Source organism: Pseudophryne corroboree, chromosome 10 (assembly GCF_028390025.1).
Source record: "Pseudophryne corroboree isolate aPseCor3 chromosome 10, aPseCor3.hap2, whole genome shotgun sequence".
NCBI lineage: Eukaryota > Metazoa > Chordata > Amphibia > Anura > Myobatrachidae > Pseudophryne > Pseudophryne corroboree.
Window position 1 is genome coordinate 127,718,176 of NC_086453.1, and position 25,544 is coordinate 127,743,719.

At 49.0% G+C, this 25,544-nt stretch overlaps 1 long non-coding RNA gene across 1 annotated transcript in view; it reads left to right on the forward strand.

The window, feature by feature from the left end:
• The first annotated feature begins 7,746 nt into the window (after positions 1-7,746).
• Positions 7,747-25,544, forward strand: part of LOC134966217 (uncharacterized) — a 37,877-nt gene continuing 20,079 nt past the window's right edge. The window contains exon 1 of the long non-coding RNA XR_010188605.1: positions 7,747-7,871. This is a non-coding gene — a long non-coding RNA (uncharacterized LOC134966217). The remainder of the gene's footprint in view (positions 7,872-25,544) is intronic.

Here is a 25,544-nt window from a genome sequence, read left to right on the forward strand (position 1 = left end):
TAGGACATATACGGCACGATGATACATGCCCCTCAGACATTAATTCATACATACATGCTTTTCCTATCCCTCTAGGCTATACATTTCCCACCTACAAATCTCCCCCGGTCACTCGAACTTTGTATATAATGTATATGTAATATTTTCCGTTTTATAAGTTATGCGTGGCAGTTATTGTTTACTGCCAAAGGGTGGACTGTCGAAGTTGAAAATATTAGACCCACATGCATCACGTGCAAACACCACACAGAGTGGCCTCCATGCAGGTGCTTATTCTGCCGTGCGTGCGCATTGTCACACGTTGCGTATATTGGCTCACGAGGTCCTGCGTATTAGCACGTGGTATGAGTATATACGGTAGCATATGCATTCGCATGGAAAGGCCACAAAGACATATCTGATATTTAATCCACATAGTGCATAATTTACACATAGCCTACACGCACCACACCAGCAAGTTACATTTACTTCCGAGGTATAACAACAGAGGGATTCAACTTTACAGGATATGAGGGGACAGAATTAGGTTAGGAGGTGGTTTTTGGTATCCAGCTGTACAGTATTTCAAGGGAAATATTCTGATGGCAGTTTGCAGAAAGTAGCACGCTCCTGCGCATAGATATGCGCAGGAGTACAATATTAATATTACACTGTATTTACTGTACTCTTGATATTCGGCGGGAACCCAGTGGAGAACATCTGCAGGTGCACCTGGACCAGGCATCGCCCACCTATTCAAACCGACCTATGAACCCTCATGTACTGTAAATGACCAGCCCTTTGACCTATGGGTGAAGAGATTACAGTTTCCTTTGTTTCATGCTTTGGACCATCGTATAAACGCCAAGCCTCCTAGCATGTCACACACATTCTCTAAAGGTCATCTATCCAGATTGACTGAGGACCGGAACCGGGTGGCGCAGGCGAACAAATGTATGTATCATTGGTTGTAGCTTCTTTTCTCTTGTATTGTTGTATTTCTCTGTGAACTACCTTTTAAGTAAATATTTGTTGCTGGGTTGGACCACAACATTACATATACAATTGGTGTCGCATTCCTTTCCTGTTAGGGGTTATAAAGTATATTCTGCCGCAAATGTAGCTACTTTGTGCTTACAGCGTGACGGCATGCTTACGCAACGTGTACGCATTTCATAGGCGTTTACACACACACGCTTAGCGGTCGCAGCGGCCTGAACATTTCTGTATTTAAGGTATTGCTTTTTCTTCCTGAAAGTTAAACGAACTTAACGCCATGAAGCAGGTAGACTGGTTGCCAACCAGTACTACCTGAAAATAATAAAATAAAATACAAAATAAAGGAAACTCGCTGGAGCTCCAGAGAAATGCACCCGGCTCCTTGGGCACATTTTTCTGAACTGAGTCTGGTAGGAGGGGCATAGAGGGGAGGAGCCAGCAAACACATACACACACTAAAGGTTTTAAAGTGCCAGACTCCAGTGGATCCGATCTATACCCCATGGTACTAAAGTACGGATCCCCATTATCCACTAGGACGTAAGAGAAAAGAAAGAACGTAGATATGGACTACGACCAACAGAGTATACCCATGCTTGACTGGTGCATATTCTAGCCAGGATAGACGTCCATTGTTTAGACACACATATAACAGGATGAGATTTGACACCTCGGAAGCTACTGGCACCACTGAGAGTGAGAATGTCACTTCACTTAACAGAAAGATGAGACGTACAGGTACACCAGTAGGACAGCGTACAAAGGCTCGATTTTTAGATCAAAACCTAGATACACCTGCCATGGGGGGGGCAAAACATGAGGAAAAGGAAATGCAAAGAAACCTCCAAAGGGGCGCAAGACTTAATATATAATTTATCTGATAGAACTAAATGCAAATTGGCAGTCTTAACAAAGGGGATTGTCATTTGTACCTACTGTCCACTTTGACAGTGTCTAATGGAAAATTTAATTATACCACTTAAATAGGAGCTTGAAACTCAAAGAACATTTTGGGCTTAGTGTAGCAATTCCAACAGATGTACCCCCACAATTGATGCAAATACAAAGTCGATCTAATGAAGCCCATACACTTGTGAGATATCAGGTACAATCCTTCGATTTCGACCGCATCTGTGACATAAATCTAAGGATTGTATGCACATTTTAGTGACCATGCGATGCGATGCGGGGGCACACTGGTCAAATCTCGCGTCTCAAGATAGTATGTGCTGCACTTAATATTTATCGAAACGCAGTGCGATCGCATGCTGTTTTTTACCACTTTCGATTTATCACACTGTGATGTGTTATCTGTGAAGATAGGAGCCGACTTCCTGGCCACTCCTTTTCCCCCCACTGCGCACATGACTAGAGAGGAGGCTGGAAGCATGCTGCTGAGCTCCCAAATAGCGTACAAGGTAGGCAGGCTACACCACTGGCCACCAATGATTATTATGATGTTTTACCACCACTGCCCACCATTATGCTGCTCTACCCATCTTTATACTGGCCCACTGCCCAAAATGCTGCACCACTGCAAGCCCCTGGCCGTGCCTTAAACACCATTACACTGTGCCACTGGCCACCATTATGCTGCTGCACCCACCATTTACTGACCCACTGCCCAAAATGCTGCACCACTGCAAGCCCCTGCCAGCGCCCTAAACGCCATTATACTGCGCCACTGGCTACCATTATGCTGCTGGACCCACCATTTACTGGCCCACTGCCCAAAATGCTGCACCACTGCAAGCCCCTGGCCGCACCATGTCTGCCATTATGCTTCCCCACTGCCCACCATTATGCTGCTGCACCCACCATTATACTGGCCCATTGCCCAAAATGCTGCACCACTGCAAGCCACTGTCCATGCCCTGTCCGCCATTATGCTGCCCCACTGGCCACCATTATGCTGCTGCACACTGCACACCAATGTATTATCACAACATATTTCTCTAGTGATGTGCACCGGACATTTTACGGGTTTTGTGTTTTGGTTTTGGATTCGGTTCCGCGGCCGTGTTTTGGATTAGGACGCGTTTTGGCAAAACCTCCCTGAAATTTTTTTGTCGGATTCGGGTGTGTTTTGGATTCGGGTGTTTTTTCACAAAAACCCCTCAAAAACAGCTTAAATCATAGAATTTGGGGGTCATTTTGATCCCATAAAATTATTAACCTCAATAACCATAATTTCCACTCATTTTCAGTCTATTCTGAACACCTCACACCTCACAATATTATTTTTAGTCCTAAAATTTGCACCGAGGTCGCTGGATGACTAAGTTAAGCGACCCAAGTGGCCGACACAAACACCTGGCCCATCTAGGAGTGGCACTGGAGTGTCACACAGGATGGCAGATTTAAAAAAAAGTCCACAAACAGCACATGATGCAAAGAAAAAAAGAGGTGCAATGAGGTAGCTGTGTGACTAAGCTAAGCGACCCAAGTAGCCGACACAAACACCTGGCCCATCTAGGAGTGGCACTGCAGTGTCAGACAGGATGGCACTTAAAAAAAATAGTCCCCAAACAGCACATGATGCAAAGAAAAAAAGAGGTGCACCAAGGTCGCTGGATGGCTAAGCTAAGCGACACAAGTGGCCGACACAAACACCTGGCCCATCTAGAAGTGGCACTGCAGTGTCAGGCAGGATGGCACTTCAAAAAAATAGTCCCCTAACAGCACATGATGCAAAGAAAAATGAAAGTAAAAAGAGGTGCAAGATGGAATTGTCCTTGGGCCCTCCCACCCACCCTTATGTTGTATAAACACTTAAACAGGGCATGCACACTTTAACAAACCCATCATTTCAGCGACAGGGTCTGCCACACAACTGTGACTGAAATGACTGGTTGGTTTGGGCCCCCACCAAAAAAGAAGCAATCAATCTCTCCTTGCACAAACTGGCTCTACAGAGGCAAGATGTCCACCTCCTCCTCATCGTCCGATTCCTCACCCCTTTCACTGTGTACATCCCCCTCCTCACAGATTATTAATTCGTCCCCACTGGAATCCACCATCTCAGGTCCCTGTGTACTTTCTGGAGGCAATTGCTGGTGAATGTCTCCACGGAGGAATTGATTATAATTAATTTTGATGAACATCATCTTCTCCACATTTTCTGGAAGTAACCTCGTACGCCGATTGCTGACAAGGTGAGCGGCTGCACTAAACACTCTTTTGGAGTACACACTGGAGGGTGGGCAATTTAGGTAAAATAAAGCCAGTGTCTGCAAGGGCCTCCAAATTGCCTCTTTTTCCTGCCAGTATACGTACGGACTGTCTGACGTGCCTACTTGGATGCGGTCACTCATATAATCCTCCACCATTCTTTCAATGGTGACAGAATCATATGCAGTGACAGTAGACGACATGTCAGTAATCGTTGGGAGGTCCTTCAGTCCGGACCAGATGTCAGCACTCGTTCCAGACTGCCCTGCATCACCGCCAGCGGGTGGGCTCGGAATTCTTAGCCTTTTCCTCGCACCCCCAGTTGCGGGAGAATGTGAAGGAGGAGCTGTTGACGGGTCACGTTCCGCTTGACTTGAAAATTTTCTCACCAGCAGGTCTTTGAACCTCTGCAGACTTGTGTCTGCCGGAAAGAGAGATACAACGTAGGTTTTAAATCTAGGATCGAGCACGGTGGCCAAAATGTTGTGCTCTGATTTCAACAGATTGACCACCCGTGAATCCTGGTTAAGCGAATTAAGGGCTCCATCCACAAGTCCCACATGCCTAGCGGAATCGCTCTGTTTTAGCTCCTCCTTCAATGTCTCCAGCTTCTTCTGCAAAAGCCTGATGAGGGGAATGACCTGACTCAGGCTGGCAGTGTCTGAACTGACTTCACACGTGGCAAGTTCAAAGGGTTGCAGAACCTTGCACAACGTTGAAATCATTCTCCACTGCGCTTGAGTCAGGTGCATTCCCCCTCCTTTGCCTATATCGTAGGCAGATGTATAGGCTTGAATGGCCTTTTGCTGCTCCTCCATCCTCTGAAGCATATAGAGGGTTGAATTCCACCTCGTTACCACTTCTTGCTTCAGATGATGGCAGGGCAGGTTCAGGAGTGTTTGCTGATGCTCCGGTCTTCGGCACATGGTGGCTGAATGCCGAAAGTGGCCCGCAATTCTTCGGGCCACCGACAGCATCTCTTGCACGCCCATGTCGTTTCTTAAATAATTCTGCACCACTAAATTCATTGTATGTGCAAAACATGGGACGTGCTGGAATTTGCCCACATGTAATGCACGCACAATATTGGTGGCGTTGTCCGATGTCACAAATCCCCAGGAGAGTCCAATTGGGATAAGTCATTCTGCGATGATGTTCCTCAGTTTCCGTAAGAGGTTGTCAGCTGTGTGCCTCTTCTGGAAAGCGGTGATACAAAGCGTAGCCTGCCTAGGAACGAGTTGGCGTTTGCGATATGATGCTACTGGTGCTGCCGCTGCTGTTCTTGCTGCGGGAGGTAATACATCTACCCAGTGGGCTGTCACAGTCATATAGTCCTGAGTCTGCCCTGCTCCACTTGTCCACATGTCCGTGGTTAAGTGGACATTGGGTACAACTGCATTTTTTAGGACACTGGTGACTCTTTTTCTGAGGTCTGTGTACATTTTCGGTATCGCCTGCCTAGAGAAATGGAACCTAGATGGTATTTGGTACCGGGGACACAGTACCTCAATCAAGTCTGGAGTTGCCTGTGAATTAACGGTGGATAACGGAAACACGTTTCTCACCGCCCAGGCTGCCAAGGCCTGAATTATCCGCTTTGCAGCAGGATGACTGCTGTGATATTTCATCTTCCTCGCAAAGGACTGTTGGACAGTCAATTGCTTACTGGAAGTAGTACAAGTGGTCTTCCGACTTCCCCTCTGGGATGACGATCGACTCCCAGCAGCAACAACAGCAGCGCCAGCATCGGAGGAATCCCAGGCAGGAGAGGACTCGTCAGACTTGACAGTGACATGGCCTGCAGGACTATTGGCTTTCCTGTGTAAGGAGGAAATTGACACTGAGGGAGTTGGTGGTGTGGTTTGCAGGAGCTTGGTTACAAGAGGAGGGGATTTAGTGGTCAGTGGACTGCTTCCGCTGTCATCCAAAGTTTTTGAACTTGTCACTGACTTATGATGAATGCGCTGCAGGTGACGTATAAGGGAGGATGTTCCGAGGTGGTTAACGTCCTTACCCCTACTTATTACAGCTTGACAAAGGCAACACACGGCTTGACACCTGTTGTCCGCATTTGTGTTAAAATAATTCCACACCGAAGAGTTGATTTTTTTTTGTAATTTGACCAGGTATGTCAATGGCCATATTCGTCCCACGGACAACAGGTGTCTACCCGGGTGCCTGACTTAAACAAACCACATCACCATCAGAATCCTCCTTGTCAATTTCCTCCTCAGCGCCAGCAACACCCATATCCTCATTCTGGTGTACTTCAACAGTGACATCTTCAATTTGACTATCAGGAACTGGACTGTGGGTGCTCCTTCCAGCACTTGCAGGGGGCGTGCAATTGGTGGAAGGTGCCACCTCTTCCCGTCCAGTGTTGGGAAGGTCAGGCATCACACAATTGGACTCTCCTTGGGGATTTGTGATTTAGAAGAATGCACAGTTCTTTGCTGTGCTTTTGCCAGCTTAAGTCTTTTCATTTTTCTAGCGAGAGGATGAGTGCTTCCATCCTCATGTGAAGCTGAACCACTAGCCATGAACATAGGCCAGGGCCTCAGACGTTCTTTGCCACTCCGTGTCGTAAATGGCATATTGGCAAGTTTACGCTTCTCCTCAGACGCTTTTAATTTTGATTTTTGGGTCATTTTACTGAACTTTTGTGTTTTGGATTTTACATGCTCTCTACTATGACATTGGGCATCGGCCTTGGCAGACGACGTTGATGGCATTTCATCGTCTCGGCCATGACTAGTGGCAGCAGCTTCAGCACGAGGTGGAAGTGGATCTTGATCTTTCCCTATTTTACCCTCACATTTTTGTTCTCCATTTTTTAATGTGTGGAATTATATGCCAGTATCAATAGCAATGGCCTACTACTATATATACTGTGCATAACTGAAATGCACCACAGGTATGGATGGATAGTATACTTGACGACACAGAGGAAGGTAGAGCAGTGGCCTACTGTACCGTACTGCTATATATTATATACTGGTGGTCAGCAAACTGTGCAAAACTGAAATGCACCACAGGTATGGATGGATAGTATACTTGATGACACAGAGGTAGGTAGAGCAGTGGCCTACTGTACCGTACTGCTATATATTATATACTGGTGGTCAGCAAACTGTGCAAAACTGAAATGCACCACAGGTATGGATGGATAGTATACTTGACGACACAGAGGTAGGTAGAGCAGTGGCCTACTGTACCGTACTGCTATATATTATATACTGGTGGTCAGCAAACTGTACAAAACTGAAATGCACCACAGGTATGGATGGATAGTATACGTGACGACACAGAGGTAGGTAGAGCAGTGGCCTACTGTACCGTACTGCTATATATTATATACTGGTGGTCAGCAAACTGTGCAAAACTGAAATGCACCACAGGTATGGATGGATAGTATACTTGACGACACAGAGGTAGGTAGAGCAGTGGCCTACTGTACCGTACTGCTATATATTATATACTGGTGCAGTGATCGCAAAAACGCGCTATGGCTCGTTTTTTACCCGTTTTTGAAGACACGGGACTCCAGTATACAAAGTGGGAGGGTCCCCGGGGACGCGCTCCTCATTCCGCGAATCCGTAAGGGGGATTTGTTTGATTGACATGCTGGCCTCGTGGTGAATGCTAGAAAGAGGAGGTGGAGCCAGTTCCCCCTCCTCTTTGGCGCCTGGCTGATTGCGGATGCCGGCTGACTCGCGGTGTCTGTAAGTGTATCGGGGGGGGGGGGGGGGCGGGGGTTGTCACAGGGATGAGAGGTGCTGGCAATGTGCAGGGATCGGCGTCCGTGATCTAGTGGCTAAAGCTGGGCAAAGTGACTGGGGCTTCCCGCGGTGCCGTCTGAGGCAGTGGCCGCGCTGCCGCTCTTGCCTTTGATGTGTTCTCTCAAAGCAAGAGCGGCAGCGCGGACACTGCCTCAGACGGCACCGCGGGAAGCCCCAGTCACTTTGCCCAGCTTTAGCCACTAGATCACGGACGCCGATTCCTGCTGACGTGGTGCGCTCGAATCCCGTGAGTCTGTCCGCTATGGAGACCCGGTGAACTTGGTGGCGGTAATGTATAGCTGCGGCCGTGACGCGTGTTAGTCACGGCCGTGTCAGTCACTATGCCTGGGTTTGCTGACTGGTGTCCGGGGTTCCCGCAGGGAGACTAGCTGTAAAGGTTCCTTGGCTGGCTGGCGTCTTCGGAGGGAGGGGGGCTGGAGCTGTGGTCGGCTGTGTTTTTCCCCATCACCACAGGTTATGTGGTGAATCACCACCTACCCCCTACTACTACTGCACCCATCCTGCTACCACCACTACTGCACCCATCCTGCCCCCTGCTACCACCACTACTGCACCCATCCTGCCCCCTGCTACCACCACTACTGCACCCATCCTGCCCCCTGCTACCACCACTACTGCACCCATCCTGCCCCCTGCTACCACCACTACTGCACCCATCCTGCCCCCTGCTACCACCACTACTGCACCTATCTTACCCCCTGCTACCACTACTGCACCTATCCTACCCCCTACTGCACCCATCCTGCCCCCTGCTACCACCACTACTTCACCAATCCTGCCCCCTACCACTACTGCACCTATCTTACCCCCTGCTACCACTACTGCACCTATCCTACCCCCTGCTACCACTACTGCACCTATCCTACCCCCTACTGCACCCATCCTGCCCCCTGCTACCACCACTACTGCACCCATCCTGCCCCCTACCACTACTGCACCTATCTTACCCCCTGCTACCACTACTGCACCTATCCTACCCCCTACTGCACCCATCCTGCCCCCTGCTACCACCACTACTGCACCCATCCTGCCCCCTACCACTACTGCACCTATCTTACCCACTGCTACCACTACTGCACCCATCCTGCCCCCTGCTACCACCACTACTGCACCCATCCTGCCCCCTGCTACCACCACTACTGCACCTATCTTACCCCCTGCTACCACTACTGCACCTATCCTACCCCCTACTGCACCCATCCTGCCCCCTGCTACCACCACTACTGCACCCATCCTGCCCCCTGCTACCACCACTACTGCACCCATCCTGCCCCCTGCTACCACCACTACTGCACCTATCTTACCCCCTGCTACCACTACTGCACCTATCCTACCCCCTACTGCACCCATCCTGCCCCCTGCTACCACCACTACTGCACCCATCCTGCCCCCTACCACTACTGCACCTATCTTACCCACTGCTACCACTACTGCACCCATCCTGCCCCCTGCTACCACTACTGCACCTATCCTACCCCCTACTACTACTGCACCCATCCTGCCCCTGCTACCACCATTATTGCTCCCATCCTGCTACCAGTACTGCACCTATCCTACCCCCTACCACTGCTGCACCTATCTAACCCCCTGCTACCACTACTGCACCTATCATACCCCCTACGACTACTGCACTCATCCTGCCCCCTACCACTGCTGCACCTATCTTACCCCTTGCTACCACTACTGCACCTATCATACCCCCTACCACTACTGCACCGATCCTGCCCCCTACCACTGCTGCACCTATCTTACCCCCTGCTACCACTACTGCACCCATCCTGCCCCCTGCTACCACTACTGCACCTATCCTACCCCCTACTACTACTGCACCCATCCTGCCCCCTGCTACCACTACTGCTCAAATCCTGCTACCAGTACTGCACCTATCCTACCCCCTTCCACCTCTACTGCACCCATTCTGTCCCACATACCCACACAGTGCCCATTATAAACACCCCCATACCCACACAGTGCTCATTATTCACAATGCCCAGTATACACACCCCATCATACGCACACCCATACCACACAGCGCCCATCATATGCACACCCATACCACACAGCGCCCATCATGCGCACACCCATACCACACAGCGCCCATCATGCGCACACCCATACCACACAGCGCCCATCATGCGCACACCCATACCACACAGCGCCCATCATACGCACACCCATGCCACACAGCGCCCATCATACGCACACCCATGCCACACAGCGCCCATCATACGCACACCCATGCCACACAGCGCCCATCATACGCACACCCATGCCACACAGCGCCCATCATACGCACACCCATGCCACACAGCACCCATCATACGCACACCCATGCCACATAGCGCCTATCATACGCACACCCGTGCCACACAGTGCCCATTATACACACTTACAATGCTCATAGCACCCTCTATACCCACACACTGGCCATCATACGCACCACCCATACCCACACAGTGCTCATTATACACCCCCCCCCCAGCGCCTAGCATATGGGTACTCCATACCCACAGTGCCTATGATACATCCCCCCATACACAGTGACCAGCAAACAAACTCCCATATCCACACACAGTGCTCAGCATAGACACAAACAATCCCCAAACCAAAGCAGTGCCCAGCATACGCACACACCTCGTGTTATAGCGGTAGGGCTTCAACAAGGACACAGAGAAGCTGATCTTAAAAGTTGACGGGGAGCAGGACTCACCGAATCCTGGGTACTGATGCCTCCCTACCCCTAACACTGCCTACAGCACTTCCTGCACCTAACCCCCCACTTGCCCCGCAATACTGCCATAACTGCTGTCTACCATGTGGGGTGGTCTAATGCTATGTGGGGAGGCATAAGGGGAGCTCAAAAGCATACATTGCTATGGGACCCAGAAACTGTGAAGTAGGACCCCAATTTTTTAAAGTGAGGGGTCCCCGGGACCCACAATTTTTTCTGCTCAGCGCGATCACTGCTGGTGGTCAGCAAACTGTGCAAAACTGAAATGCACCACAGGTATGGATGGATATTATACTTGACGACACAGAGGTAGGTTGAGCAGTGGACTACTGTACCGTACTGCTATAGATTATATACTGGTGGTCAGCAAACTGTGCAAAACTGAAATGCACCACAGGTATGGATGGATAGTATACTTGACGACACAGAGGTAGGTAGAGCAGTGGCCTACTGTACCGTATTGCTATATATTATATACTGGTGGTCAGCAAACTATGCAAAACTGAAATGCACCACAGGTATGGATGGAAAGTATACTTGACGACACAGAGGTAGGTAGAGCAGTGGCCTACTGTACCGTACTGCTATATATTATATACTGGTGGTCAGCAAACTGTGCAAAACTGAAATGCACCACAGGTATGGATGGATAGTATACTTGACGACACAGAGGTAGGTAGAGCAGTGGCCTTCTGTACCGTACTCCTATATATTATATACTGGTGGTCAGCTAAATTATGCACTGTACTCCTACTATATACTACAATGCAGCACAGATATGGAGCGTTTTTCAGGCAGAGAACGTATAATACTGGTGGTCACTGGTCAGTAAAACTCTGCACTGTACTCCTCCTATATAATACTGCTGGTCCCCAGTCCCCACAATAAAGCAGTGTGAGCACAGATATATGCAGCACACTGAGCACAGATATGGAGCGTTTTTCAGGCAGAGAACGTATAATACTGGTGGTCACTGGTCAGCAAAACTCTGCACTGTACTCCTCCTATATAATACTGCTGGTCCCCAGTCCCCACAATAAAGCAGTGTGAGCACAGATATATGCAGCACACTGAGCACAGATATGGAGCATTTTTCAGGCAGAGAACGTATAATACTGGTGGTCACTGGTCAGCAAAACTCTGCACTGTACTCCTCCTATAATACTGCTGGTCCCCAGAATAAAGATATTTGCAGCCCCCTGAAAGTTCTGAAACAAAGTGAGAGGACGCCAGCCACGTCCTCTCACTATCATTTCCAATGCACGAGTGAAAAATGGCGGCTCCTTATATAGAATCCGAATCTCGCGAGAATCCGACAGCGGGATGATGACGTTCGGGCGCGCTCGGGTTAACCGAGCAATACTGGAGTATCCGAGTATGCCTCGGACTCGTGTAAAATGGGTGAAGTTCAAGGGGGTTCGGATTCCGAGGAACCGAACCCGCTCATCACTAGTAACTCACAGCAGTAACTAGAAAACAAACTTTATTTAACCAGAATAATACTAGAAAACAAACTTTATTTAACCAGAATAATACTAGAAAACAAACTTTATTTCTCTTACGTCCTAGAGGATACTGGGGTCCACATTAGTACCATGGGGTATAGACGGGTCCACTAGGAGCCATGGGCACTTTAAGAAATTAATAGTGTGGTCTGGCTCCTCCCTCTATGCCCCTCCTACCAGACTCAGTTTACAAAATGTGCTCGGAGGAGCCGGTCACACTTTGGAGAGCTCCTGAAGAGTTTTCTACTTTTATTTGTATTGTTTGTTATTTTTAGTCAGGGCTGTTTAGGCAACAGCCTGACTGCTTTGTGGGACTTAGGGGGGAGAATGGCCCAACTTCCTATAGAGTTAATGGTCCCATTTCTCTGCTGGCAGGACACTGAGCTCCTGAGAGAGCTATTCGCAAGCCACACCATGGTGCACACTATTGCTTGTGCATGGATCACTGGGGACATTGCTAAATGGTCAGGTATTCTAATAGTTGATTTAGATTCCTTACCAAGGGATGATGTTGTTTTACTCCTGCAGCATACTTTATGGTTGAAGCCATCAAAGAAATTGGTCTACTCAATGCACGCACACCACTGCCATGGCAGTGTCAGCACGCAGGGGCTTATGGCTACGCCAGTGGACTGTGGACACGGATTCCAGAAAAGGCATGGAAAGTCTTCCTTTCACTGGTGAGGCTCTGTTTGGAGATGAACTGGATAAGTGGATATCCAAGGCTACAGCGGGTAAGTCTACATACCTTCCCTCTGCAGCGGCACCTGCTAGGAAAACCTATTCTGGTGCAACTCTGCAGTCCTTTCGGACAGCGAAATTTAAAGGCAAATCCAAGGGTTCTACTTCAACCTTCAAAGGGAATAGAGGTAAACCCAGAAAACCCGCTGCTGCAGGTTCACAGGATCAGGCCTCCGGGTGTGCTTCCTCAAAGCCCTCAGCATGACGGTGGCGCACACTGCCTGGAAGACAGGCAGGTGGGAGCCTGATTACGTTATTTCAGTCACTTTTGGGCAACATCTTGCTAGGATCCCTGGGTAAAAGATCTTATCACACAGGGATACAGACTGGAGTTTCGAGAACTCCCACCTCCCAGATTCTGCAAATCAGGCTTGCCAGCTTCTCCAGCAGCAGGTTTGATCTTACAGGCAGCAATTCAAAAACTGGTACAGACTTAGATCATTGTTCCAGTCCCGATTCACCTACACAACAAAGGATATTATTCCAACCTGTTTGTAGTGCCGAAGCCAGACGGTTCGGTAAGGCTCATTTTAAACTTCAAGTCGCTGAACCCGTATTTACGGGTGTTCAAGTTCAAGATGGAGTCTGTGAGAGTGGTGATCTCAGGTCTGGAGGAAGGGGAATTCCTGGTGTCTTTGCACATCAAGAATGCGTACCTTCATGTTCCGATCTGGCCGCCCAGGGCCGGTGCTAGGGTGTTCGGCGCCCTCCTGCAAAATATAAATTTGCGCCCTCCCATACTTTACATGTAGGGCCGGGGGGGTTACCATGGCCTCTTGGGCCCCTGAGCTGCAGGAGATCCGTGTAAGCCTATGGATGTGAACTCTCTGCCCACACTCACTCTGTGCAGCGCTAGTTACGGCCCTGCACACAGACAGTGCCGTAACTAGACATTTTACCGCTGTGTGCAAGAGAGGGAATCGGCACACCCCCCCACACACACACCTGCATTTAAAATAGGGGCAGTGCGCGCCGCAGGCGCGCACCAAAAATATAGGGGCGTGGCTTCGCGGGGAAGGGGTGTGGCCACAAAATAATACCAATTCATATTACATATTATAGTAGTCTCCATTATTCAAACTATGCCGCACAGTAGCGCCACTACACCAGGTAGAGCCCCTTTTACACATTACGGCCGACAGATTCCGCTTTTTACACATTACGGCAGACAGCGTCCCCCTTTTTACACATTACGGCAGACAGCGTCCCCCTTTTACACATTACGGCAGACAGCGTCCCCTTTTTACACATTACGGCAGCCAGCGTCCCCCTTTTTACACATTACGGCGGACAGCGCTCCCCTTTTTACACATTATGGCGGACAGCGCTCCCCTTTTTACACATTACGGCGGACAGAGTCCCCTTTTTACACATTACGGCGGACAGCGTCCCCCTTTTTACACATTACGGCGGACAGCGCACCCCTGTTTACACATTACGGCGGACAGCGTCCACTTTTTGCACATTACGGCGGACAGCGCCTCCCTTTTTACACATTACGGCGGACAGAGTCCCCTTTTTACACATTACGGCGGACAGCGCTCCCCTTTATACACATTACGGCGGACAGCGCCCCCCTTTTTACACATTACGGCAGACAGCGTCCACTTTTTAAATACAAACAAACACACATACATATACACACACACGCACACACACACACACACACACACACACACACACACACACACACACTTTCTCTCTCACACTCTTTACATACCCTTACCACAATCTTGCTGGCCAGATCTTCCACAGTCTGCTAGCCTGGTCCGTGTAGCTCCGCCCCCTTTGTCCGTGTAGCTCCGCCTCTTGGTCCGTGTAGCTCCGCCCCCTTTCGTCAGACAGAAAACACTCCTCTCCCTGTCACAGGGGACAGAGGAGAAGGAGTCATGCTGCCGGCGCTGCTGCGGCTGCCTGTCAGTGTGACAGGGCAGGCGCAGCAGCAGCAGGGGGGACAGGACGGCGCTTCAGCTGGGATGCAGAGCAGTGAAGGCGCCTCTCCTGCCCGGCGCCTACCTGCACTGCATCCCTTGCTGAGCGGTTAGCGCCGGGCCTGTGGCCGCCTCATCAGGCTTATCTAAGGTTTGCATTACAGGACTGTCACTACCAGTTCCAGGCCCTGCCATTTGACCTCTCCACAGCACCAAGGGTGTTCACCAAGGTAGTGGCAGAGATGATGTTTCTCCTCCGCATGCAGGGAGTAAACATAATACCGTACCTGGACGACCTGCTGGTCAAGGCGCCGTCCATAGAGAAGCTGTTGCACAGTATCGCCCTATCAACTCGATTGCTCCAGGATCACAGTTGGATTCTGAACCTGCCAAAATCTCACCTGGAACCAACATGGAGGCTTCCGTTTTTGGGAATGATTCTGGATACAGAGGCACAGAAGGTATTCCTTCCTATGAAAAGGGCATTGCTGATCCAGTTAATGGTGCGGGACGTCCTAAGACAGTCTCGGAAATCAGTTCATCTTTGCATTTGCCTCCTAGGAAAGATGGTAGCCTCTTACGAGGCTCTACAGTACGGAAGGTTTCACGAAAGACCCTTCCAGCTGGATCTGTTGGACAAGTGGTCCGGATCACATCTTCACATGCATCAGAGGATACGTCTGTCGCCAAAGGCCAGGTTCTCCCTTTTGTGATGGCTTCAGACGTCTCACCTGACCAAAGGCCGAAGGTTCGGGATTCAAGATTGGATTCTGCTAACTACAGACTCAAGCCTCAGAGGTTGGGGAGCAGTCACCCAAGGGGAGCAGTTCCAATGAAAGTGATCATGTCAGGAAGCCGTCCTTCAAATCAACATTCTGGAACTAAGGGCAATATACAACGCCCTTCTCCTGGCGTCCCATCTTCTTCGAGATTGAGACGTTCAAGTCCAGTCAGACAACGTGACGGCGGTGTCTTACATAAACCAACAGAGCGGAACAAAGAGCAGAGCAGCCATGTCAGAGGTAACATGAATCCTCCTCTGGGCAGAAAGGCATGCAGTGGCATTGTCGGCGATCTTCATTCCGAGAGTGGACAACTGGGAAGCAGACTTCCTCAGCAGACACGACCTCCATCCAGGAGAGTGGGGACTTCAGCCGCAGGTGTTCGAGTCCTTGACACATCGATGGGGAATTCCTCAAATCAACATGATGGCCTCTCGTCTCAACAAGAAGCTCAAGCGGTATTGTTCCAGATTGAGAGCCCCGCAAGCAGTGGCGGTGGACGCTCTGGTGACTCCATGGGTCTACCAGATGGTGTACATGTTTTCACCTCTTCTGTTGATCCCAAGGGTTCTCAAAAGAATAAAAAGGGAAAAGCTGCAATCAATTCTCATTGCTCCAGACTGGCCAAGAAGGGCCTGGTATGCGGATCAACAGAAGTTGCTCCTGGAGGACCCGTGGCCTCTTCCTCTTCGCGAGGATCTTCTACAGCAAGGGACGTTCGTCTATCAAGTCTTACCACAGCTACGTTTGACGGCATGGAGGATGAGTGTCAGATTCTAGCTCGGAAAGGGATTCCGGATAGGGTGATTCCTACTTTGATCCAAGAGTTAGGAGAGGAAAAGAAACAGAAGAATCTGTATTGTTGACGCACTAACTAAAGATGAATTATTAAAATATAACCTTTATTAAATGTACATTAAATGAAAATTATATAAGTGATTGGTCCAGACTGCAGTGAAACGTAGAGGTTAAAAATGACAAGGACTAACATGTATGTGAATTGAAAAAATAGAAAAATGTGAATAAAGATTTAAAAAGTGTGTCCACGTGTGTGTTTTAATATAAGATCTCATCAAATTGCTGTATAGGCATATATATTGCCAATATCAATGATTTTTATTATCCCAAATGATCTATCCCCCACTAAGTCTCTATTTAGATATGTCCTTATATACATATACCTAGACCACAGACCGCTGGGAAAAAACAATCCCCATCTATCGGAAATATTTAATCTATTGCGGTTTACCTAAAATCAAGATTGTGGTCCTGAAATTGAAATGATGCTTTCTCAGTTTGAGCTGATAGATAGAATTATCTTTAAGGAATATGGCAGTTCCCGTTTTCAGGTATCACAGCCCACACTTATATGCAGAGCCGGATTAAGTCGCTGGGGGGCCCTGGGTACTTAAAACAGTGGGGCCCCTATTCAAGAGAGGAGGAGGAGGACCGGGGGGAGGGGGGGGGGATGTCACTCACATACCATCCAGTGAACGAATTGCGCTCCCGTCCCCGCCAACCCCACAGACAGCAGAGCGACGGATCAGCTCTCCAATCATGTATGAATGAAGCAGCCTGCCGCTCAGCCATTGGGGCAGCCTACTTCACTCATACGTTATTGGACAGCTGAGCCGTCCGTGCTTTTCACAGTTTTTTGGTCTATTCGACCCCCCAAAAAAAGGCATGGAGAAAACGGTGCAAAACACTGTCGAATACTCCCGCTATTGGCTACCAAACGGTCGAATTAGTGCCGATTTTCCGACTGTCGGAAAACTCGGCACTAATTGAATATCCCCCTATGCCTCAGACATGGGCACACTAGTCATGAGCATGGCTATATCTGTAGATATTGATATATGTACTGTATACACACACATAGTAAAACACACACATTAGAATACATATATACACACACACCCATAGAGAAAAAACACCCACACCTACAGCTAAACACACATAGCAAAACACATATATACACACAAACACACACCCATAGGAAAACACATACACACACTAAACACCAATAGCAAAACACATACCCATAGGAAAACAGATATACACATATACACACCCATAGCAAAACAAACACACACACACAGCTAAACATACACACACAGCTAAACATACACACACAGTCAGCAAAACACACACACCCTTGTATTTACAGTACATGTGTTTTCTTTATTCACAACTTACTTTGCGGCACTTCCTGGCTCTGGCTCCGGCAAGGCTCTTCACTGCAGGGGCTGAGTGCTGACGTCTCCAGTGCACATACAGCTGCCCTGTCAGTGACTCTCCCTCCTCCCTCCCCCTTCTCCCAGCATGCAGTGTGGACAACACACAGTAACAGAGCCAGCAGGAAACTGATAGCTGCTGCAGCAGCGCGGTGCCGAGTTGAAGGGTGATGAGATCACCCTTCTCACTCACTGGCGCCGTGTTCCGTGTGCAGACTACCTTCTTTGACAGGGCCCACGGCGCAGCGGCAGGCAACGTGTAATGAGTCAGGCTGTCTCATTACACTGCTGCTGGCTGTGGGCCCCTTCATAGTGCTGGGCCTCTCTGCATTGCACTGACTGCCCTGGCGCAAGTTCCACTGCTGGTGGTGTGGCAGGGGGCCCTTTTGGGAAGGGGGGCCCGGGGGTACGTATCCCCGGGACCCCCCCCCCTTAATCCGGCTCTGCTTATATGGGTATTTGGCCCGTATTCGGTCTGGCTGGAATATAGAGAATTACTTTCATTAGGGGTATACCAACCCCAATTTTATTAGAAAGCGAACTGTCTAGCAGTACAGTCTCATTCTTGTTCAAATAATTCAAATAAATTTCACTAGAAAGTAAATTTATATATATCAGAGCATCACTTTCATTACTCACACTGTTAAAGGAAATAATCCTTATTTATCTTACAGTGTGATTTGAATACCCTGTAAAGATATAGTAATCCTATTTTTATATATATATATATATATATATATATATATATATATATATAGGGTAGTGATAATCTAGACTCAGTGGTTAGTAGTATAGATAGGGTCATTTGCTTAATGGCAACATATGCCCTCCCACTAATGTAGATGAGGAAGGTTTTATCTAAATTATATAGCCAGACAAATACTGATCTATGTATATTAAATATAACACAATCATATATAGAAGTGATTTGTCAGGTAATGAGTTTATAATAAATGGATTAGAACATTACATAGAGTCAGAATATGTTGAACGAGGCTGAAGTTAGCTTCTTATTCGGCCAGCTTCTTATTCACTTCTTATTCGGCTCCAGATTCTTATTCACTTCTTATTCGGCTCCAGCTTCTTATTCAGTAATTATTATATTAAAATAAATTAAATAAGGATAGATCACTAAGTTAACCTTGCATAAACTTCAAATAGTGTCCCTTACACCAATTTACATGACATTTTGCAATAAACAAAAATGATTTAGGCATGAAAATGGTGGTAAAGCGGGCACAGACACCAGATTTCATCATTTTGAATAAGAAGCTGTAGCTGTGCAAGGGTTAAACAGCGTTGGTCAAAAGATTTGACACTTGAACCTCACACAGGGTGGTCACTTACATATCACCCACTTGCAGTTTGTCTTGACCAACAAGCATTTGGGCATGAAAATGGTGGTAAAGCGGGCACAGACACCAGATTTCATCATTTTGAATAAGAAGCTGTAGTTGTGCAAGGGTTAAACAGCGTTGGTCAAAAGATTTGACACTTGAACCTCACACAGGGTGGTCACTTACATATCACCCACTTGCAGTTTGTCTTGACCAACAAGCATTTGGGCATGAAAATGGTGGCAAGGCGGGCACAGACACCAGATTTCATCATTTTGAATAAGAAGCTGTAGCTGTACAAGGGTTAAACAGCGTTGGTCAAAAGATTTGACACTTAAACTTCACACAGGGTGGTCACTTACATATCACCCACTTGCAGTTTGTCTTGACCAACAAGCATTTGGGCATGAAAATGGTGGTAAAGCGGGCACAGACACCAGATTTCATCATTTTGAATAAGAAGCTGTAGCTGTGCAAGGGTTAAACAGCGTTGGTCAAAAGATTTGATACTTGAAACTCACACAGGGTGGTCACTTACATATCACCCACTTGCAATTTGCCTTGACCAACAAGCATTTGGGCATGAAAATAGTGGTAAAGCGGGCACAGACACCAGATTTCATCATTTTGAATAAGAAGCTGTAGCTGTGCAAGGGTTAAACAGCGTTGGTCAAAAGATTTGACACTTGAACCTCACACAGGGTGGTCACTTACATATCACCCACTTGCAGTTTGTCTTGACCAACAAGCATTTGGGCATGAAAATGGTGGTAAAGCGGGCACAGACACCAGATTTCATAATATTGAATAAGAAGCTGTAGTTGTGCATAGTGAAGTGCACCGGACATTTTTCGGGTTTTGTGTTTTGGCTTTGAATTCGGTTCCGCGGCCGTGTTTTGGATCGTTTTGGCAAAACCTCCCTGAAATTTTTTTGTCGGATTCGGGTGTGTTTTGGATTCGGGTTTTTTTTTTTTTACAAAAAAACCCCTGAAAAACAGCTGAAATCATAAAATTTGGGGGTAATTTCGATCCCATAGTATTATTAACCTCAATAACCATAATTTCCACTCATTTCCAGTCTATTCTGAACACCTCACACCTCACAATATTATTTTTAGTCCTAAAATTTGCACCGAGGTCGCTGGATGACTAAGCTAAGCGACCCAAGTGGCCGACACAAACACCTGGCCCATCTAGGAGTGGAACTGCAGTGTCAGACAGGATGGCAGATTAAAAAAATAGTCCTCAAACAGCACATGATGCAAAGAAAAAAAGAGGTGCACCAAGGTCGCTGGATGGCTAAGCTAAGCGACCCAAGTGTCCGACACAAACACCTGGCCCATCTAGGAGTGGCACTGCAGTGTCAGACAGGATGGCAGATTATAAAAATTGTCCCCAAACAGCACATGATGCAAAGAAAAAAAGAGGCGCAATGAGGTAGCTGTGTGACTAAGCTAAGCGACCCAAGTGGCCGACACAAACACCTGGCCCATCTAGGAGTGGCACTGCAGTGTCAGACAGGATGGCAGATTAAAAAAATTGTCCCCAAACAGCACATGATGCAAAGAAAAAAAGAGGTGCACCAAGGTCGCTGGATGGCTAAGCTAAGCGACCCAAGTGGCCGACACAAACACCTGGCCCATCTAGGAGTGGCACTGCAGTTTTCTAGCGAGAGGATGAGTGCTTCCATCCTCATGTGAAGTTGAACCACTAGCCATGAACATAGGCCAGGCCCTCAGCCGTTCCTTGCCACTCCGTGTCGTAAATGGCTCACTGGCAAGTTTACGCTTCTCCTCAGACGATTTTGATTTAGATTTTTGGGTCATTTTACTGAACTTTATTTTTTTGGATGTTACATGCTCTCTACTATGACATTGGTCATCGGCCTTGGCAGACGATGTTGATGGCATTTCATCGTCTCGGCCATGACTAGTGGCAGCAGCTTCAGCACGAGGTAGAAGTGGATCTTGATCTTTCCCTATTTTACCCTCCACATTTTTGTTCTCCAATTTTTAATGTGTGGAATTATATGCCAGTAATATATCAATAGCAATGGCCTACTACTATATATACTGCGCACAAAAACTTAAATGCACCACAGGTATGGATGGCTAGTATACTTGACGACACAGAGGTAGGTAGAGCAGTGGCCTACTGTACCGTACTGCTATATATTATATACTGGTGGTCAGCAAAATTATGCACTGTCGTACTACTATATATATACTGCGCACAAAAACTTAAATGCACCACAGGTATGGATGGATAGTATACTTGACGACACAGAGGTAGGTATAGCAGTGGCCTACTGTACCATACGGCTATATATTATATACTGGTGGTCAGCAAAATTATGCACTGTCCTACTACTATATATATACTGCGCACAAAAACTTAAATGCACCACAGGTATGGATGGATAGTATACTTGACGACACAGAGGTAGGTAGAGCAGTGGCCTACTGTACCGTACTGTTATATATTATATACTGGTGGTCAGCAAAATGATGCACTGTCCTACTACTATATATATACTGCGCACAAAAACTTAAATGCACCACAGGTATGGATGGCTAGTATACTTGACGACACAGAGGTAGGTAGAGCAGTGGCCTATTGTACCGTACTGCTATATATTATATACTGGTGGTTAGCAAAATTATGCACTGTCCTACTACTATATATATACTGTGCACAAAAACTTAAATGCACCACAGGTATGGATGGATAGTATACTTGACGACACAGAGGTAGGTAGAGCAGTGGCCTACTGTACCGTACTGCTATATATTATATACTGGTGGTCAGCAAAATGATGCACTGTCCTACTACTATATATATACTGCGCACAAAAACTTAAATGCACCACAGGTATGGATGGATAGTATACTTGACGACACAGAGGTAGGTAGAGCAGTGGCCTACTGTACCGTACTGCTATTATATACTGGTGGTCAGCAAAATGATGCACTGTACTCCTATATACTACAATGCAGCACAGATATGGAGTGTTTTTCAGGCAGAGAAAGTATAATACTGGTGGTCACTGGTCAGCAAAACTCTGCACTGTCCTCCTCCTATATAATACTGGTGGTCCCCAGTCCCCACAATAAAGCACACTGAGCACAGATATTTGCAGCACACTGAGCACAGATATGGAGCGTTTTTCAGGCAGAGAACGTATAATACTGGTGGTCACTGGTCAGCAAAACTCTGCACTGTCCTCCTCCTATATAATACTGGTGGTCCCCAGTCCCCACAATAAAGCACACTGAGCACAGATATGGAGCGTTTTTCAGGCAGAGAACGTAGATATTTGCAGCACACTGAGCACAGATATTTGCAGCACACTGAGCACAGATATTTGCAGCTCACTGAGCACAGATATTTGCAGCACACTGAACAAACTGAGAGAACGGCAGCCACGTCCTCTCCCTATCATCTCCAATGCACGAGTGAAAATGGCGGCGACGCGCGGCTCCTTATATAGAATACGAATCTCGCGAGAATCCGACAGCGGGATGATGACGTTCGGGCGCGCTCGGGTTAACCGAGCAAGGCGGGAGGATCTGAGTTTGCCTCGGAACCGTGTAAAATGGGTGAAGTTCGGGGGCTTCGGATTCCGAGGAACCGAACCCGCTCATCACTATGCAGAACTACAGCTTCTTATTCAAAATGATGAAATCTGGTGTCTGTGCCCGCTTTACCCCTATTTTCCCAAAAAACAAATGGAAAAGCGCTAGAAATCTGTAGTAGATATATTTTGTTTTTTATTTAAAAGAAAAAAAAAATTATATCACATATAACAAACCATTTGATACTGGCCAGCACCATTCACACATATAAAATATGCTCCATAGTCTAAAAATTATCTCCTATATAATAGCCCAGATCTGTGACTTTGTGACTCATTTGCTAACGCTGGGCGGAGTCACAACACTGGGCGGAGTTAGTCAAATGAGTCACAGATCTCGGCAAATCTATAGGAGACTAGGAGCAGAAGCAGATGGTATGGGCATGGCACAGGCAGGGGTGCATACCTCCCAGCTTTCTTCAGGCAGAAGGAGGGACACACAGGCAGCGAAAAGGGGGCGTGGCCAACGAAAAGGGGAGTGGCTTCACGGGAGGGCCCCCGTTTTCGTCAGTGAGGGGGCATGCCCAGCGCTCTGTGAGCTGCTGGCATGCCTCCAGGGGCGGATTATGAGTCCGGGGGCCCAGGGTAGTTGAGACGGGGGGCCCTATCTCATTGCTGTGACTGCTGGGGGTTTGGGGGCGTGGCCTAAACACGCCCCGCGTGGCCACGCCCCCTTATGCAAATTCCGGAGATTTTTTTTTATATTTTTTTATGGGATTTTGGCCCCTCAGCTAGGGGTAAATCCAGAGGGGCTGGTCACTCCCCCGTACACACCCGCACAGGCAGAAGAAAACAGGGAGGCCGCTGCCTCCCTGCACCACCACAGACCTGCCAACACGCAGCAGAGTGTGCCGACTGTAGCACAATGCTGCTGCTGGCAGGACGGGGAGCTTCAGAGCTGGGACAGAGCTACTCCAGCCAGGGAGGCCCCTAAAACTGTGGGGCCCACGGTACATACCCCCTGCCCCCCCCCCCCCCTTAATCCGGCTCTGTTGCCGGAACCCCCCTTAATCCGTACCCCCTGATGCCCCCTCTCCCACTGTCTCCACTAAATAGACGCTGTGCGCATGCGCACAGGGTCTATTCACCGCAGCTCTGCTAAGCAGAACAGCGAGTTCAGGAGCTTCCCAACTGCCCCCCCCACCGGGGGACACTGCGGCCCACGGGTGGGACAGTGGGACAGACCCAAAAAAATGGGACTGTCCCGCGAAAATCAGGACAGTTGGGAGGTATGGGGGTGTGTGAGGAAGTATGCCATACAGACAGATTGGGCACCGGCTCACTGTGTGCTTGACCCCCGACATCAGCATACTCAGCAGGGGATCTCTGGCGCGGAGGAGCGTCACTTTCTGGCACACTCCACGCTTCTTAGCTGCAGTTTTGTGGGGCACCTGCCGCTGTGCAGGTTCCGTACTGCCACTGTTATCTCCAGCCCCGGCAACCCCACCGCTAGCTGCAGCGCTGCCACCCGCAGTGAGGTGCGCCCTGCTCCTTCACACACTTTAGCCGGCGGGTAGCGCTGCAGAAGTCAGCGCTGCTTGCAGGCTCCGACCCCCTCCTCCCTCCAGCCGCAGCATCTCCTGGGAGCTAACCAGTCACTCCCAGTCTCCCCTTACCACAGTGTCCGGCAGCCGCGAGGTCCGCGCCGCGTGCATGCTATGACCCCCTCCTCCCTCCAGCCGCTGCGTCTCCAGGGGGATAACCAGTCACTCCCAGTCTCCCCTTACCACAGTGCCCGGCAGCTGCGCGAGGTCTGCGGTGTGTGACTGAGGAGGGGGGGAGGGATGCGGATGGGCAGAGGAAGCAGGACTCCAGCTTGAGAGAGTCAGCCATGCCAAGTCTCCAGCAGCAGCAGCAGATCCCAACAGGTTGGAGTGGAACAGCAGCAGCCAGCAGCAGTGACTCCGGTAAGACACATCTGTCTGTCACCACTGTTCTGTCTCTAATACCAATCTCTCCCGTGCCCTGTGTTCTGTCATGTCCCTGTCACCCCTGGCCTTGACCTGCCACCCTTATCCTGGCCCTTTCACCCTTATCCTGGCCCTTTCACCCTTATCCTGGCCCTGTCACCCTTATGCTGGCCCTGTTACCCCTATCCTGGCCCTGTCACCCCTGTGCTTGCCCTATCAATCCTATACTGGCCCTGTCACCCCTGTCCTGGTCCTGCCGCCCCTACCCGGGCTATGTCACCCCTATCATGTCCCTGTCATTTCTGTCCTGGCCCCGTCGCCCCTGTCCTGGCCCCGTCACCCATGTCCTTGCCCCATCACCCCTGTCCTGGCCCCATCACCCCTGTTCTGACCCTGTCACCCCTCACCTGGCCCTGTCACCCCTGTCCTGGCCCTGTCATCCCTGTTCTGACCCTGTCACCCCTATCCTGGCCCTGTTACTGCATACCCTCCAACTACCTTTTTGGCAGGTACAGTACCCGCAGCGCCTCCAGACCCCTCCCCAATGCACCACACCTCCGTACCTTCCCCTCCACCACATGCGGCACTCCACCCCTCCCCCACACGCTGTGCCTCCAGACCCCCTACATTACACTGCGGCTCCCACTCCCCCGCCCCTCCACCACCCACAGCACCTCCAGGCCCCCTCCACCCCCCATATATGTCTCCCCCCACACCTGCCCCCCCTCCACCCGCAGCACCTGCAGACACCCTCCTCAATTCGTGGTCCCCCCTCACCCACCCCTCCCCC